The 16,071-nt window shown below is 41.8% G+C and overlaps 1 protein-coding gene across 18 annotated transcripts in view; it reads left to right on the top strand.

Moving 5' to 3' along the window:
* Positions 1–16,071, top strand: part of MBNL2 (muscleblind like splicing regulator 2) — a 111,046-nt gene that overhangs the window by 8,673 nt on the left and 86,302 nt on the right. The window contains exon 1 of one of the 18 annotated variants that reach the window (XM_080598916.1): positions 1,092–1,239. The exons of 12 other annotated variants lie outside the window; for them this stretch is intronic. The gene's annotated coding sequence lies outside the window, so the exon portion shown is untranslated. Of the gene's footprint in view, positions 1–1,091; positions 1,240–7,360; positions 7,925–16,071 lie in introns of those variants that run through there. 5 more of the 18 variants (XM_080598908.1, XM_080598914.1, XM_080598920.1 and 2 more) reach the window with 5 other exon arrangements.

Here is a 16,071-nt window from a genome sequence, read left to right as displayed (position 1 = left end):
AAAGCTTGCCTATGTGAACACAAACTCATAGACTTCACAAAACAGAGCTGCCTGCTAACCAAAAGACTAGTTGCTTGCCAGCAGTTCACTTGGCATAGCTTTCTCCTACCTGTCATCCATACTTCACAGAAAGAAATAAAACCCTGTACTTACATACTCCAGGCGTATCCTCCTTGCCAAAGTAATGCTTTGTTAATTACATGGAGTCCTCTACTTGTACGTGTGCGGGTCATTAATTGCTGTAAAAAGGTGAGGGACTCAATCCTGCTCTTACCGATTTTATAAAACAAAAATTATTCAATTGCTTCTCATTCTCTCTGAAGTCTCCTGGAGCTTATTTTCTCTGCTTACAGTGGAGATTGCTTGCTGATTTTGCTGCATGCCCCTGAGCGTCTACCCTACGGGCTCATGCTGTTAAGTGGCAGCTTGTAGGGAAACGGCAGCTAGCGTCACCTGCTAAATAGCAATGGGATATTTTGCACCTACGTCGCAGTAGGGTGCAAAAACAATAGAATAATTTTAACCAATTAGAGTGAGTTGAAATATTTTTGTACTAATTGAAGATGGGGATAACCAAAATGCAGCTTAGTTTCGGTGGCATCTTTTTCCCCTTGGGTTTATAATGGAGTAATAAAGTAGAGCTCTTGGATTTAAAGGATAATTAAAGAGTTCTCATTACATCACTGGTCAGAAAATTTATCATTTGCAGCCATTACTTGAATTATAAGCAGGATCTGGGTTATGTTAGAGGCTGATAACTGAAGCTTCATAGAAGATTAAAAAATACTTGTTTTACCTGCAGAAAATGTAATCAGAATAATTTTTTCAGGTAATTATATGAAATATTATTTGTGTTAATTAGGAACTTTTTAGAGGACAAATCTTGTTCCTGTTTTAACAGCCTGGTAGGTTGGCTGTTACAGGAAGCCAGCAAATTCTAGCTTCTCAGGATAAGAGGCAGTTTAGTATATGCGTCCTCCACCTATGCTCCCTGAAGCACAAGGGGTTTTTCCTATGTCCATGTGGCTTTGGGATGAGGTTAGTAGGTTCTCTGACAAGGTGATTTATCAAGTGGTTTCCTCCTGTTGTAGGTTTGAACGGGAGCTACTCCAAATCTGAGGCCAGAACAATAGCTATGGAGGAAATTAGTCATGGAAGGATCTGAGGAGGAAGGAGCATGTTTTTATCAGCAATGGAAGAACTTCCCAATACCCAGTGGTCTCACTAAAGATAATTTAGGTAGTACTGAACAGCGGCGGTTTACACCTTTGCATTGTTTCTGTAAGTCTTCGGTATCCAGACGGAAGACTTTTTATTTCTTCTTAACTGGACATGTTGCTAAAAAAAGTTGGAAGGTTCTGTTCTGATGTGTATTGAGGATATTGTGTACGTTTTTGGATGGGTTTAGATACCTAAATATATGGCATCAGAAATGACACAGGACCATTTTACATCTGAGATATCTGCATAGGGCTGGCAGATACAACCCAGGCCATACCAATGGCTCAGTCTTTCAGCAGTTGACACTGTAGCCCGACGGGAACTCCCTAGGAAGTCTAAGAAGGCACTAGATATCAGAGTTCGGGTGACTACAGTTTTGATGTCACTGTTTTAATGCTTCTGTGATTTGGTGTTTCAGATAACTGCAAACAGCTTTTATAGCTGTCATGAATGTTTCTGATGAAACTTTTGTGTAAGACTACATTCTAAGAGCTAGTTAATGAAGGTCATTTGACAGTTTATTTTACCTGCCTTATTATTTTGCCAGTGTGTATTTCCTAGCTTATACAGATAAAGCCAGCAAGAAGTCAGTTGTTTTACCAGTCTTCCCTCTCCTAAAATCCTCCCCTGAAAACCAAAGAGAAAATCAGAAAGAAGAACCTAGTCTGACTCCTCTTAGGTTAATTTGGTGTCAGTCAGTTGTTCAGAGGAAGAAAGCGTGAGGGTGTTCAAGGACTGATGATGTTCAGTCAGGGGAAAAAAAAAAAACTGGAACATATTCGGCATAGCTTAGAGAACAAGCTTATGTAGCTTATATAGCAACATAACTGGAACATGCTTATAGCAAGCTGAGGATTTACACCAAAGCTGTAACTGTGCATTGTGAAAATATGTGTTCTTAAACTATATGCTTATGTCTTTAGTTACTTTAAGTTAATTTGAAAATGAAAAGTACTATCCAGCAATGTATCTTAAGAGTCTAAATTCTTAAGTTCCTAATAAAGATTCTTCTATAGTAAGATCTCACCTTTTATATGTTTAACAAAGGAGTTAATAGAAGGGTGGCCATCTCAGGTAATCAATAGAAAGCCATTTTTAGGATATGGACGAATCTCTTAGAATATCTACTTCGGGTTAAGATGAATCACAGCCTACAAATGCCTATTTCTCTCAAGTGACTATAAAGAGAGAGGGGGAGTAGGGTGACTCATTGAGATGTGGTTGTTTATATTTGGCCACATATATTTCAAGCTAAGCACATAAGGCTACATCCAGAGGCAGCTTGGCTCTGCGGTGCACCCAGGATACATGTCTCAAATGTTCAGCTATAAAACCTGGTTGGAGTGTGCTGCAGCTTCTTCTGGCTGGCATGTTCATTACCCGTCCCAAATGCAACCACCGTGAGAAGGAAGGGTGCATGCATACTCAGTTTTCTTCCTGATGGGGATGTGGTGTCATCCCGAAATAAAGTCAGGATGCAGGCAGGGTGCGAGCCTGAACCCATGCAGTTGGATCTCATAATATAGACATGGCTTAAATTCCCTGTGCAACCAGCGGGTGGAGAGAGGAGATTTAGAAGGCCTTCAGGAGCCACCTCAGGTTTGGTAAGGTGAATCCTAACTTCTGACTTTGAATTAAAGTGCTTGCTTCTGTCTTTTTGTTTCATATTTCTCTCGGCATAGATGGTGAAACTAGAACAGTCTGTTTTCTTGTCTGTGTATGATCAATTTCAAGATTTTCTAGGTTAGGAGGAAGTTGGGATGTCTAGGTACTAGAAAGTTAAAGCATTTGAAATCCTGGACTTAGAGTTCTTATAAGCATATTTTTAAAAAACAAATTCAATTTAGCAGCATCCTTTCAGAACATCATGCCTAATTGTGGTCAGTAACTTGAATTTTGGCAGTGCTGGAGATCTTATTTTTGTAACTTAGAAGGATTTCTACCATCGCTTCAGCCCCACTATCTCAGAAATAGTGAGGGATTTTGCAAAGGCTGGCATCAGTAGCATTGTGCATGAATCGGTCTAGGTGTCTAGATTTAAACTCTTGGCAGCTGCCTTGAATTTTCTTTCTGCTGTCATTCAGACCATAGCTTGAATTTTGCTGGTAGTAGCAGTTGTGGGAAGTTACTAGGGGAAGAGTCTATTACTGACACAAGAAATAGTTTTGAAGTTCTTTTCCCCATTGCTGAACTCACCGAAATGTCACTGTTGCCATAGGTCATTTATGCAGGGCTGAAAATCATCTTTCTGGTGTACTCAGTATCATGTAAGTTGCTTGGCGCTTTAAATGCTAGTGATATCTATAGTCCATACTTGCATAACTCTGTTTAAATCAAGATTTTTTGTTGTTTCAAGGATTAGATCTAATAGCTATCATTCAAGAGTAAAGAAGGCAAAAAGAAAAATGTACATTTTGCTCATTCCAGTTTACTGCTACTTTATTACTTCCAAAGTTGTCCAATTTTCTGCAAAAGTTATATCTACAACCTTCAGAAAATTGCGTGTAAGACTCACCTTCAGCAGTGTTTTTACCTTGAACCATTAATTACAGGAAGCTCTCAAACAGAGCAGATGGCATTTCTGTGTTCAGAATGTACCTTTATTTGTTTTTCTTCTCTCAGTTTGACATCTGAGTTTCTCTGCTTCTGTAAGATTTTGTCATATTGCAGTTAAATATATAATAGAATGTGTAAGGAGGCCTGAAAAATGAAATCCTGTCCTTTTTCTTTGTAACTAATGTGGAAAATGCATGATTGGATGGGCACATCTCAACTTCAGATCAGTCACTCTGGAACTCCTTGCTCAATGTACAGAGCAGGTATTTTTAAGTATATTTTTTTTTCCTTCAGTCCGTGAACTCATGCCTTACTTGCTGCATGCTACTCAAACACCATTTTTTTAGAAAGATTATGTATTTTCTCTTGAGCTTTTTGATGGGGCTTAGCTGAGGGGCTGACACCTACGACCATTTATTTTCAGCACACCTTAGTGATTTGAGAGGATTCTGATAATTTGACAAGGGAGGAACTAAAATATAATCATCTATACGAGGAACCAGGTGAGCATGTAGCTGCTAGTTTTGCTTACATAATTTAAGAGGATCACCATAGAATGGTTTGGGTTGGAAGGGATCTTAAAGACCATCCAGTCCCAACCCCCTTGCCATGGGCAGGGACACCTCCCACCAGACCGGGTTGCTCAAAGCCCCATCCAGCCTGGCCTTGAACACCTCCAGGGATGGAGCATCCACAGCTTCTCTGGGCAGCCTGTGCCAGTGCTTCAACACCCTCTGAGTGAAGAATTTCTTCTGAAATCTAATCTAAATCTACCCTCTTTTAGTTTAAAGCTATTCCCCCTTGACCCATTGCCAGACTCCCTGACAAAGAGTCCCTCTCCAGCTTTCCTGTAGGCTTCCTTTAGGTACTGGAAGGCCGCTGTAAGATCTTCCCGGACCTCTTCTCCCGGCTGAACAACCTCAGCTCCCTCAGCCTGCCTCTTGCTCAGAGCTGTTGCTCAGCGTGGGCCTGGTTTGTTCCTACAGCACAGCCTGTCCCACACCTGGAAATGGTGGCGTGGTCAACGTGTCTGTGCTGTGGAGCAGTGCCGCTGAAATAAAGCTGTGCAGGCAGTGGTGAAGCCCAGTGCTTCTGGGCTTTGTGCTGGTAACTTGTCTGGATTTAGTTATTTTTTTTTTATTTTTTATTTTTTTTGAAGTAATTTGGAAGTTTCCTTCTCAGAAGCAAACTAACCCCTCACCAAAGTTCTTGATGTGTGTTGCCACGTTGGTTCACTGAGAAAGGGGGACCGTGGCTGTGTGTCCTGCTGGGCAGGAGAGGGCAGGGGACAGGGTGCTGGCACCAAGCTGAGCAACATGGCTGGCCTGCCTTTCCACAGCGCAGGGCTAGCCCCTGTGTGGGCAGAATGGTGGTGTCTGCGCTGCACATCCTCATCCTTGGACCCTGTGTGGTGCTGTGGGGCCATTGGGCTTCATCAGTCTTCTGTCCTTCCCTTGGTAACATCTCTCAGCTCCTGGCCATGCTGGACCCGCTGGTTCCCTGTGCTGGCCGCTCTCTCCAGCTCCTCATCCTGCTGAGACACTTTGCTTCCTTGTTTTAACCTTTTGCTCAACCAGACCCAGGATTCCCAGGCTCTGGCTCTTGCTTTTCTCTTCCTCCCCTTCCTCTAATTGAGACCTCTCCTCTCCTGCCCAGCTTTGTGCCATGTTTTGGTCCCCTTGACCTTTCTCACACCCTACTGTGGTGCTGTATGAAGAGTCTGTCTCCTGCACATCCGTGGGGCATCAGCCGAAGGGTCACGAAAGCAACAGGCGAGGTTGTCTTCCTGCTGTCACTTCCAATGTCTGGTCTTTGGCAGATGGGAGCAGCAGTTACAGGGGAAATCCTGCTAATCTCCTGTAACTTGAGCCCATTACATGCTCAGTCGCGCTGTGGGGTTGGTGCCTTTCCAGCCACGTACGGAGGAGGTGGTGGATGCTTGCTGCAGAACATTTTCTGTGATTTACGTTGCAGAGCTCAAAAAGAAAAATAGGAAGGTGTATCAGCTGGTAGGTCCTAGAGCTTTGTCTGACACAAAGATGTTTTCATAAGAATAGCAAAATAGCTATTCTTATTTTCATAAGAATAGCCTTTAAAAATTAAAGTAAATAAATAACAAAGTAAATAATAAAGTGAGGGATCAGCACTGTGCCAAATTTCAAGACAGCCCTGTCAAGGGCGAGTGGGGGGAGCAGAGTTCCCCAGTTCAGTCGGTTGTGAGAACGGCAGAGCAACGTGTTTTTGTCTAGCCTGTCTCAGAAATGGGCAAACTGCGTTTTGGCAGACAAATAAATAAATCCTGCAGCAGATGTCCAGCATGGAAAATTTTAACACAGGCAGTTTGAGTTTGACAGAATCAGGGGAATGTGGAAAATACCAACGAGATGCACTGGGCCACCTCGATAATAGATGGAGCAGGCCAGCCGTGTGACCCGTCTCCGGGGTTCTTCTGAGACTCTTCGGTACCAATTATTTAGGGTTTTTTGTTGTTGTTAAAAGCTCAGAATGGAAGGGGTGATTCAGCAGAGAGGGAGGGCTGCCTTGTAGGAGTCTCCTAGGCTGGAGCCAGCAGAAACTTGAAGGAGGGGGAGCTGCGAAGGGACGGAGGAGTGCGTCACGGTCAGATGGTGGGGACACCGGTGGCAGTGGGCCAGGGGGCTGAGCCGGGGGTGGTGGTGGTGCCAGGGAGGGGGAGACCCTAATAAATTGGTTGGGAGGTGGTGAAGCCCGAAGGAGAGTGTTTGCTTGCAGGATGGCAGGGTAATGGATTTTGGAAAGCGTCCTTTCTAATATGCAAAACAGGCGATAGGAAACAATGGGACCTTGGGACGGAACTGCCGGTTGAATGAGGGCTTTGTTTTCCTCTTGTCTATTCATATTTTTAAAGTTTTAGTGGAATTTAAATAGATTTTACGCATTTTTATATAATGGATTGAATTGCATAAACTGCTGTCTAAAGTAGTACTGCGCGGCAATCTTTATCCCCTTCTGGATAAAGATTGACTTTCTGGTTAAGCTCATTTTTGTATTTTTTCTTAATTGCAACTCTTGTTCGATAATCCTTTGCTGCCTTGCTCTCTTAGTTAAAACTCCAGCAAAAACTGTGAGCAAATTGACTGACACCAGACCTTGTGTAACGAGTGTATCGATCTGCCCACAGTTTGGCTTGAAAATGGCAACTGGTTTCATAGTCCTTACGCCTGAACCTCAATGCTAACGAACATCAGTTGTGAGCATGTACCACAGTTTGGGGGCTGCTTATGTGTTTTTTCTGCCAAGGCTATTAAAACGTCATCAGATAGATCGTGTCTTTGTCGAGGAGCATCCCATACCTGTGGTCCATGACAATTGGTCTCAAATATTATGAAAGCGATTGTGTATATGTCGCCGTTAAATGCAGACACTGCACAGTAGGGTTGTGCAGAATTAAAAGGAGAACATCACAGTCTGAATCGGAGTGCGTGTTGGCTGCACGTTAAAATAAGGGGCGGATTATTTGCCTTGAGATGCACGGCAAACCTTTACAAACAAAACAGCATCGCTGCAGTTCTACGATTTCACCAGTGCTGTTTGTGCACGCGTTTATGCCCAGCAAAAGCTCCTAAAACCCTCGTGCAAAAACATCGCCGAGCTGTCGCGGCGATGGAGGGGAAGGGAGTCGCTTGCGTTTGCCGCATGTGGTATTTCATGGAGGGGATCGCTTTACCTCCTCGCCAGCACAACTCCTTTCCTGGGCGAGGGAGATTCCCGGTTCATCAGTATGGACGCATTGTTTTTACACGTTGGAAGCGCTGTGTTGCTGTGTCAATCACCCCGATACAGTCGGTGCGAGAGCGGCAGGGCTGACGATGCGGGGTGTGATTGGCTGCCATATGCTGGGAGGGCTCTGGGAGAAGGAAGGGCTGCAGTCCTTCAGCAACAGAGTTTAGGCTGTGTCTTTGCTTCATCATCTGAGGGAAAAATCCCCCGATAAGGCACAGGGCTTCCCGAGAGCCAAAAAAAAAAAAGGGGGGGGGGGGGACACTGCTAAGCGTTTTGTGGGAAAATTATTCATCGCAATGATGGAACGGGAAAGGTGCGGCTGTTTGTTGGTAGCAGAGGTTTCTGTTCCCGTTGGAAATGTGCCGAATAGACAGAGCTGAACAAGGTAGGAGGATCATTGTCTTTTATTGAATGTTTAAAGAGTTTGCTGCAGTGTGCTGCATACCGTATGTGTTGCCTGGGGGAGTCGGGGAAACAAGATTTCTCCGGCAAATACCTGCTGTCGGGGCGCAGTATGCGGATTTTATGCTAACTTGTTTTCCAGGGGAGTTCAGTCACAACATAAGCAGCTCTTTTCAGAAATAGACTGTGAGTATATGCATATTAAAAATAACGCGAGCAAAAATAAAGAAATAGGTCAGTGTGTTTCAGAAGTACGGCACCCTAATTGGATTTTTAGCTGGGCTGCCGCCTGGCAGTGCTTGCCAGCTCTAATAAAGAGAATGAGTCAACCTTGGAAATCTGCGAAGTTTATAGCAGATATGTTTGAAGATTTATGTGAATTAGAATGGCTCTTATAAATAATTCCCTATCGGAGGCTTTAACTAAAGCCAGGACGGTCTGCCTGGGGCTTGAAGGAGCTGCACGGTGAGATTACAGTATTTTACTCCATTACAAAAGTCTAGGCATTTTAGACTGCGCAGTGATTCCTTGTGTTCCCGAAGGCAAGCTGTTAGAGTTTTTCGTATTGTAGTTCAGTCGAGCATTTCCCCTGCCATTTCCAGGTCTTTGTCTCGGCAACAAAACAGGACCTTTACGTGAAAACAAGGAAAACAAGGTTAATAGTACGTACTGCAATTATCTGATCTTTATGCATTTTTAATGAGAGAACACACAGCTAGCAGAATAATTTAATGAGCAGGCTGGCTTTCGCAGCAATGATTTCACTGCTGAGACGCATCAACTTTCTTGCTGAGGAGGAGCCTCGGGAAGCAACGGAGAAGATTTATGTTAAGTGCTCTGGAGAGTAGGAAAAGGATTATTTAGACAGAAGTCCATAAAATTTTGGAAGGATAGAATTATTATTCATTGTTATTACTTGTTAGGTGTTGGAAGCAAACTTTACCATTGTATTGCTGGAAGGGTCTGAGGACATTGCCTCATCCTGTGACGTGCTAAAACCTCTTCAACTTTCTTAGACTGCCATATGCACTGACGGCGCTCAGTACCAGTCAGGATCCCACCCAATTAGCTACCCAAATTACCATGCTGTCTTCAGCTGTGTTGATAGCAGTATCATCATAATACATAACAAAGTTTAAAAAATAAAAGAAAAGCTTCTTTAGGAAGATTAACAGTTGGTGAAACAATAATACCCTTGAACACTATATATAAATATTTGTATTCAGATAAGATGTGGGTAAAAAAAAATCAAGTGTGTGAGCTAAGGAGGACTGAAGATCAATGTCTCCAAGAAGAAATAAGGTAAATGAACCTTTTACTGAGCAGATAACTTTAAATGGTGTTTAAAAAAAAAAAAAAGAAACCTTTCAATTTAAGCTAATTTTTAATGGCTTGCATTAAATAGCTAGACCAAGTTTCCACCTTGTCCCACCCCATTCATCCCTCACCTTTTCAAGGAGAGGTACAGGACATGGGCTCAAAACTTCTGATGTCGTCACCCAGCTCCTCACAAATGACTTTGTTCTGAGGAGGTTGATTCGAGTTCCTTGTTACCTGGCTAAATGCTTGCTGAAGACCTGGAGCTGGGATGCTGGCACATCTTCAGTTTATGAATCAGTAATTTACAAACACCGTGCTCTTCTAAGTTATAGCAACCTCGTGTGTCTTCTGAGGATTTCAAGCTGCTAACAAGAGAAACATATGTCAGGATGTAGAACATTATTATTAATGGAGTATGAATATGTACATTTCGCTGTTGCTGTGAATGTTCAAATGTAGTGTTTGTGTACACAGTATGCTACGCATGTGAAGCAAAGATTGATAATTAGAAGTCAAATAATCTTATTCATGTTATGAAGTATGAGGTTTTTTTTACTTTTGCAAATAAAACTATTTTCATGCACAGCTTTGACACAGAAAAAATTTCAGCCTCATTTTTCTAGACTGCCTTTTTCAGATGATTTAAGTGGCTGTTTTTTTTTTTGTCTTTGAGATGGCACTATATAGAATTATCATTCTTATGTCTAACTGCCAAAGTGAAAACTTGCATTTATCACTCAGTCAAACAGCTTGTAACAACAGACCAGGTGCAATACACAATCAGTCAACAAAGGGATTTAAAGAAAAATCTTGCCTGTTCAAGGTACGCTTTTTTTATGGTGGGTTTTCATCTTGGAGGGCAGAGATGGTAATAAATACTCTGAATTTATGTTCTTATGTAAATAGTTGGTAATAAAATTATTTTGGGCCAGATTCTGGTACCTCTTTTCATTTAATATCTTTTCTGCTTAATTTCTCTGCGGATTTCATCAGAGCTATTTGTGCAGTAATATCTTACTGTGTTCAGTCTGTCTTTTTTTCAGGGTATAAATTACTCAGTATTAAATTAGTTTTTTCATTTTCCTAAGATAGTATTTATTAGTGACTTACTAGTCCTGGAGTATAGGGTGTGATTACAGATTGTTTATAAAGGGAGATCAAGTTCTTCACTTGTAAGCATGTATTTCACAAAACTCTAAAATAACCATATGCTAAAAATATTTTTTTCTGAGCAAGAAAAATAGCTACTAATATTATATAGAATTTCAGGCACTCAGGTCTGGTAAGTCATCTCAGCTGTGGATGAATGTTATTCTCTGTTGCTCGCAAGTATGTCAGGAATAAGCTGCACTGTGTTTATTTGTAAAAAGCTCTGTAAAATGTTCACTTTTTATAGTACTGAGAGATGAGAAAAAGACTTAGTGTTCAAATTAAATTCCTCATTAGTAATTCCACATATGGTTTTATTTCTTAAATTGTTAGCGAGACACATTGCTAAGGTTTAAATTTCAAATAACAGCTATTAATGATATCTTGCTCTCAGAGTTACTGGAAATTTCTTTGACTTTAAGGACTCTTTATCTTTCAGAGAAGAAATGCTTTTTTTTAAAGCTCAATGACTTTCTACTTTCTTTGTGAGTAAAAACACAGCTCTTCACACAATCCTAGCAAAAGAGAATATAATCTCTTGCTTTAGAATTTATTAGTATGTTTGCTTTTTAAAACCAGTTTCCAGCCTTTGGTTGCGAAGCTAATTTGATGTGTTGTGTTTAGCATAATGTGTTATGGTTAACTAGTGTGAACTAGTGCTATGTAACCTGTCTGTGAAGGCTGAAACGATAGCCTGAGGAAAATAAAACTCATTTTAAGAGGGTGTCAGTGGTGAAAACTAGTTCAAATAATAGTAGTATTATCTGCCTGACTAATTAAACTAATCTTACAGATTATGCAGTGACAGTTGTTGGTTATTGATGTATGGAGCCCAAAGTCTCCTTTTAAAAACAAACTTTTCAGCTCTGTTTGGGGTAGAAGATGCTTGAGGAGAAAGCAATGACGCATCATCTTCCTAGAACTTGCCGATGTCTTAATCTCCCCATGTATGTGTGTGTATCTATATCTATAATAAGGTAGATAAAATTTTTAGTTCAGTATTTTGGGCACGCTAAAAAAGGAAAGTTTGGGACTGAAAATTCAAGAGCGTACCCGCCAGGAGATTAAATGTAAAAATCCTTGTCACTAATGCAAAGAAATACAAAGTACGCAGAGGGCTTTTTGTGCTAGCGCTTCTTACTAAGGCTGTTGAGAGATGCCAGTGTTCAGCTGGCTGCTGTTACGGAACACCTGTAGGATTCCTGGAGGTGTAAGTCTGGCAAAGGGTCTGGTGGGCTTGTGACACCGTGAACCTGACAATTCAGAGCTCAGCTGTACTTCTGGTAAATGAAAGAGACACGCACGTTTTTTTCCTTCCCTCCTATTTTCATATGTAGATGTATGCAAACAAACATGTAATACACATAAAATTATCATCTTACATTGTTGTGATTTTTGAAATACAAAGAAATACATAATGAGACAGGAGGGTTTTACTGCTGCGGTTCTTGGATGAAGAAATCAATCAAGTAGGAACAGATGGCTTTTATCAGAGTCTATTACTCTTTTATCTGCGTTAGATCAATAATTTTTAGACGTTTCTGAGTGGATGATGCATGCCATTTGAAGAATGTCTGGGTAGTGCACATTTTTGAACTTGTAAGCAGAGACATGAGTGGTAGGAAGGTTCATATGGTGGTGAAATCTTTCCTCCTGCAGAGAGTACAGCACTTTGAACAATAGGAAGAATTAGAGAATACAGGTAAGGAAAAATACAGACATGTTTTCCCTCTAGAGTTTTATGTAAGGAAGCTCAGACTCTGAAGTGCTTTTTTTTCCCACTTTTTGAGGATTCCGAAGGCAAATTTTCAATGTTTATTGGGTGTGATCATTTTTACGAGATAGGTCTAGCAAATATTTTTTTCACCTCCATCTAAGGTTCTCTCCTATCCAGGCTGATTTTTTTTTTCTTCAGAAACTGAGGATTTTTATCCTTTTTCAAATGCTGTTTTCAAGCTTCAGGTGTGTATACCAAAAGTCTTGAAATCGCACCTCCCTTCCCCCCATTTTCTGAATCTGTTGTGATTTTTTATTTTACGGCAAGTATTTTATACGGCACTTATTTTGGGCAGTGTCTGGAACTTAGTCCAAAACTAACCTTAAATTGGAAAGTGGCAAGATAAGATTTCCACTTACTTTCAGGAGCTTGGAATATGATTTTCAGTAAATGAATTGAAGTGTGTTGGTTTTCTGCTTTTAACGCATTCAGCTGGCAGCAATCAGTAGGAGACTCTGCTTGACGTTGAGGTGGGGGAAGTGACTGCCCTGTAGAATACCAAAGCCGAGTTTTAGTCCATTTTTTGTTTCCTTACTCATTCTCCCTTTTTAGGTGTGTTTTTTTTTGGTGCTGTTATCAGCAGCTACATAAATATTTCACTCCTACAACTGCACTGGTTTGTAAACAGACACCTATGGCTATCCTTCCCATCCCACATCGGTAGCTGGCACATGTGTACGAGGGTGCCCAGTTAATGATTCAGGACTTCAGCAGAGCCTTGCATTTTATTTATTTAAAAGGTTGCCATTACAATTATGGGATTTCCCTGGCAGCTGCGTTCACTGGTAGCGCATTTTCCCTGCCTCTTACTGCTCTGCGAAGAGCAATATTGATTTTCCTACCTTGCCTCCCTCCACCCACAGCCCAAAAGGGGCTCCAAGGCAGGAGGTCCCCAAGCCGGTGAAGGTGGGCTGCTGGCCGAACGCCATCGCAAAGCGGGGACGAAGAATTGCTCTCTGCGGCCCGAGGAGCGAGGCGGGGAGCTGCGAGGCGAACAGGAGCTTGGCGGTGACGGTGGTTTTGAGCAGACCTTTCTCCGTCGTGAGGTTTCCGTGCCAGAGGACACTTGTGTGTGGGCCGCTTGCGCTACCGCTTGCAGTGCTGCAGTCCTTATTGAGATGCTAAACATGCGCCGGCAGCACGGTGCGCCGCTGTCCTGGAGCGGTAGAACATGCATTTAAAAACTTTTTTGCTTCACGGGTATTTTTTCAGGTCCCTTGTGTATTTCAGTTCCCCTCTGCTAATCCTGGGGCATGCTTCCAGTCTGGGTTGCTTTATTTCCATCATTTTGAAGGATAGGGAAATGCCAAAAAAAAAAAAAAAAGGAGATTTTCTTTGCCACAGCGAGCAAGGCATGAAAGCCTTTGAAAATAGCTACACTGAAGTGTTTAGAAAGCCAGCATTTTTTTCTTTTTACCTTGTTGTGCTTTTATTTTTTTTAAGACCTCATTTAATGCTCAGGACTTTGTGCGGTGAGGCCACTTTCAAAGGCTTTGCAATCCACAGCCGCAGCTCTTTGAAGTGGAAACGCCGGCAGGGGACACGCCAGCAGCTTAATCCTCGGTATAAAACGTCCGAAGTGGTAAGAAGCCACAGCATCCATCTCGTGGGGGGAAGGTGGAGAGCGATACCTGGAATTAAATCCATCTCACAGACCTGGGCTTCACCCATGGAGCTGGAAGTGGTTGCACTCTAGTAGACCATGAGGGATCCAGCCCCCCTTCTCTCTCTCCCGTTGTTTTTCCACTCTCTGTCTGTCCTCCCTTCTCTCCCCTGTCTCTTGAGGAGCAGGGCCCAACAGATGAAGGGTGAAGGAGCATGGCCTGAGAACAAATGCCCACTTCTGCCAGTTTTTTGCCTTCCCAAGCTGCTGCGTGCTTCCCATGCAGAGCAGAGCATGTGGCCCGCGCTGCCATTCCCTGTGGGGATTTTTCTGCAAAGGACGGTCTGTAGCTTTGTGGTACCTCCAGGAGGTAAAGCCATGCCTTTACGCTCTGAATCATTCTTTGGAGGTACCCACCTCTCCTTTGGCACCGAGGGCGACTAAGGATATTGTGTTTTTCAGTCACCGGTGACGCATTTATGTGCCTGAAGATAGGTGGCACGAGTCCACGGTCTCTGAAATCTGTGTTTGAAATAAGAGATGAGAGTGTTGACTTTCTCATGGGAGGGCTTGAGGATCAGCGTGTCCCCACGGATCTGTTGCCAGCCCTAGTTGCAGAACTAGGCTGCGTGTAAGGAGTTGCGGTCCCAAAGCGGAGAAGGCAAAGGGGTAAGTTGAGGACAGGAATGCATACCTTGACAGGCATGTGACTTCAGCTTTTAGTCACCAGGGGTTAGGGACGTTCTGAGGAGAAGTTTCCATCTGAGCCATTGTGTTTAGTAGCCTTTTCGTAATGCTGACGGTGCTGTTGATCTTGTCCCTCTCTTTCCCATCTCAGTTGCCACCCCTCTGAGATGAGGGAGCCCACAATATCTTTCCTCTGTAGTAGTGTCTTGTTTGAACTTGGTGTTATATGTGTGTTATTTATTACTTTTGTTGTGTTTTTTTTTTCCCTCCACTACATTATTTTGTCTGTTCTTATGTTAAATTCTTATGTCATTTTGTCATAGAGTGTACTCATTATCATGAGGTACTTTCATAACTCCTCACAGTTAGCTCCAGGAACGATTTCACAGTATATAATGTTAACAGCAAACTCTCTTTCAATGTTTATGGATAGATTGCACAGCAGAGGAGGACAACTGTTAGTAAACTCCTGCATTACAAAACTTGTAGCAGATAAGTAAAAGGGCGCTATTTAACCATGTGAACTTGCTGAGTTTGGGGGCCTTTCAGAGAGTTTATTGACCCAGAACTTCTGCTGACTTCAGTCTTCATGCCATCTGCAAGTACTTTGCATTTTTAGCTACCTCTTTTAATTAAATTTTGTTTGACATCCATAACATTCATATCATCATGAGAGTTAAGTCCCACAAAAATCATCAGGTTACAAAGATGACAGACTCATTTGCTTTCATTTTGCTTAATTCTGAGCTTTTTAGGAGTTGTGGTTTTTTTAACTCTTACCCACAGCTGTCAGATTTGTACTTTTTATTAAAAACAGCTCTTGTAAACATGTTTGTAGGTGATAAGGCTTTATGAAATGCACTCGATGCTTTAAGGCTTCCAGTGAAATGGGTGAGAGTTAGCTATGCTGCAGTAGAATAGCATAGTAGATCCTTGAACTTGAGGATTCCTGTGAGAGGAATCAATATAAGTTATTTTCTTAAAGATAAATGAAATTAAATCTGCCTTAGTAGCAATGGTCTGCTTTCGTAAAGATACGTAGCTGTATCTCAGCCTTCTTGGCCTTCAGACACCAAAAAGTTAACATACTTGTCGCTGGAGGGGAAGGTAAATGTGATGGTTTTCATCTTTAGAGTACTTCATCTGGAGGTAAAAACGATTGCCTGAAAGTAGAACTTCAGAAACAGCAGACAAGTTTCTGCTCTTCTCATTTAAAAATACTAAACGTTTGTATTTGTGTGCCTTTATTGACTTCAGTGCTTCCCTTATGAAATTTAGATTCTTCAGAGTTTTCATAGAGACCTTGCTCATCAAGTGAGCATGTGGCAATAATAAAGCCAGAGAAGGAAAAAAAAAAAAAGAGAGGCCTTAAATTGTGGATTTCACCTAACATTACAAAATTATAATAAATTTTAAAAAAAAAAACTTAACTGAAGATATAAATTAAGTGAGCTTTATTTCTAAAAAAAAAATCCAGCTACATGAAACTATAATACCATTATACCTTTAGTCTCTACCTTTTCTGACTTTTCGAAGTACAATAGTGCTTATTTTTTGGTAGTGGACGGGCAATTCTGTTCAGTTCCTGTAAAGT

Source organism: Anser brachyrhynchus (assembly GCF_964034855.1).
Source record: "Anser brachyrhynchus genome assembly, chromosome: 1".
Taxonomy (NCBI): domain Eukaryota; kingdom Metazoa; phylum Chordata; class Aves; order Anseriformes; family Anatidae; genus Anser; species Anser brachyrhynchus.
The sequence above is the reverse complement of the archived record's forward strand: the minus strand, read 5'-3'. Positions and strand labels throughout refer to the sequence as shown.